At 40.6% G+C, this 2,500-nt stretch overlaps 1 protein-coding gene across 11 annotated transcripts in view; it reads right to left on the bottom strand.

Annotated features, from left to right (window-relative positions):
- Positions 1-2,449: 2,449 nt before the first annotated feature.
- The window catches only part of LOC122260803 (aquaporin-7), a 79,520-nt gene continuing 79,469 nt past the window's right edge, over positions 2,450-2,500 (bottom strand). For 6 of the 11 annotated variants that reach the window (XM_086531870.1, XM_086531871.1, XM_086531866.1 and 3 more), the window contains one exon: positions 2,450-2,500. This exon is cut by the window's right edge. The gene's annotated coding sequence lies outside the window, so the exon portion shown is untranslated. The other 5 variants (XM_086531869.1, XM_086531868.1, XM_086531872.1 and 2 more) reach the window with 4 other exon arrangements.

Raw genomic sequence — 2,500 nt, 5'->3', positions numbered from 1 at the left:
TGTGTGTAAACTTTCTCTTTTCACACTCAAACAGGAGGGAATGCATACAAGTTTTCCCAAGCAACAAACACCTGGAGAAGTGTGTATTCGAAAATATTTTTCTTATAAACCTAATGAACTATTAGTAATGTGCGCGAAGTAACATAAAGATAGTGTACAATACATAATGTGCAATTCCTAGCCTACACGACCAAAACACCTGTGCCTGTGGAATGTGACAGAATTTTAACGTCAATAATGGTAATAATAATAATGAGGATAATAATAATAATAACAATGATATTAATAATAATAATGATGATACTAATTATAGTAATAATGATGGTAAAATAATAATTATAATAACGATGATAATAATAATAGCATTGATAATAATAATGATAAGGATAATAATATTAATAATAGCATTGGTTATAATAATAATAATAATAATAATAATAACAATAACCATAATAATAATAGCACGGTTAATGATGATAATAATAATAATATTGATAATAATAATGATACCAATGATAATTGAAATAATAATATCAATAATAGTAATTATAATAACAATGTTAATAAGAGTAATAATAATAAATTGATATCGATAATCATTATATTAAAAGTGATAGCAATAATGATAATGGTAATAACAATAATAAGTACACCCATCTCCTTTAAACCGAATAATCATCACAAATATCATTCATCCCTCTTGGGAACATCACAACGCCACGTGACAGAGTTCATTTTCCATCGTTGACAGGTGTGAGAACAGGTGTTTGCAGGCGTGCGGTAGAAACGGCGTGGGCATGGTCGCGGCGTACAAGACGTGGCACCAGCGCTAGTAGGTGGGCGTGGTCGAATCCTCAGAATTTGGACGAGGCTGCTGGCGGGGGAGACAAGGGGGGGCGCATTAATAAATAGATGAGGGAGAGGGGGAGGGAGAGGGAGAGGGAGAGGGAGAGGGAGAGGGAGAGAGAGAGGGAAGGAGGGAGAGAGAGAGAGAGAGAGAGAGAGAGAGAGAGAGAGAGAGAGAGAGAGAGAGAGAGCTTTGAGGAGAGATGTAGGAGAGAGAGAGAGAGAGAGAAGATGAGAGACAGACCGAGAGGATGAGAGGAGAGAGAGAGATGGAGAGAGATAGAGATAGAGAGGCGAGAGAGATAGAGCGAGCTAGAGATAGAAGAGAGAGCGATAGAGAGACAGGACATGAGAGAGAAAGAGAGAGACTGAGAGAAATAAAGGAAAAATAGAGAGAGAGAGAGAGAGAGAGAGAGAGAAGAGAGAGAAGGAGTGAGGGTGAGGAGAGAGAGAGGAGAGAAGGAGAGGTGAGCGAGAGGAGAGAGCGAGCGAGAGAGAGAGCGAGCGAGGAGACAGAGAGAGATTGATGTGAGTGAGTTGAGCGAGAGAGAGAGAGAGAGGAGAGAGAGATAGAGAGAGAAGAGAGAGGAAGAGAGGGGAGTAGAGAGGGAGAGAGGGAGAGAGGGAGCGAAGGTGGAGAGTGAAAGAGAGAAAGAGAGAAGAGAGAGAGAGAGAGTGAGAGAGAGAGAGACAAGAGAGAGAGAGTGTAGAGAGAGAGAGGGGGGGAAGGGGGGGAGAGAGGGCGGAGAGAGAGAGAGGAGGAGATGAGAGAGGAGGAGGAGAGAGAGAAAAGAGAGAGAGAAGAGGAAGAGGAGAGAGAAGAGGTAGGGAGAGAGGAGAGAGAGAGAGGGAGATAGAGGATAGAAGATGAGAGAGAGGAGGATGATGAGAGAGAAAGAGAGAGAGAGAGAGAGAGAGAGAGAGAGAGAGAGAAACAGAGAGAGAGAGAAGAGAAAGCTAAAATTATAAAGTGAATACGTGTTTGAAAAGTAATATATGAAAGAGAGAGAGAGTGATGTAAATATGAAGAAACCGAATGAAAGGGACAAAGAAAATAATATCTATTAAAGACTAAGCGAGAGGAGGAGAATGTATGGGAAGCAGGAGAAATCAATAAATGAGTATGCATAATGAAAAACAAATGAGGATGAAAAAGAGTTAGGAATTGAGAAAAGGACAGAGAGAGATAAGAAATAACAAATAAACATTGAAAATGTAAACACAGAAGATGACCTGCGAGCGAACATTGAAAGAAAGGTCATTGAGAAAAGAAGCAATGAAAGAAATGGCGTGACAGGAAATGCAGGCTATGGGAACTGCCTCGGCGAAGGAAGGATTTTCGAGAAGAGTTAAGGGGAAGATGATCTCTTTTTTTGCATTACACACATATACAAACATACACATACGCACACACATACATACACACACGCGTACACATACACACACACGCACACACACAGACACACACACAGACACACATTAGTAATAGTTACCACGGTTGCTGAAGTACGACGATAAAGCATCGTACACCATCCCTTTAAACCCGAATATCATCAACAAATATCTTATCCTTCTTGGGAAACATCACAACGCCCGTGACAGAGTTATTTTCCATCGTTGACAGGTGTGAGAACAGGTGTTTGCAGACGTGCGG

Source organism: Penaeus japonicus, unplaced genomic scaffold (assembly GCF_977035675.1).
Source record: "Penaeus japonicus unplaced genomic scaffold, GWHDUDI00000001_assembly GWHDUDI00000036, whole genome shotgun sequence".
Taxonomy (NCBI): domain Eukaryota; kingdom Metazoa; phylum Arthropoda; class Malacostraca; order Decapoda; family Penaeidae; genus Penaeus; species Penaeus japonicus.
Note: the sequence above shows the minus strand (reverse complement) of the source record. Positions and strands in the feature narration are given on the sequence as shown.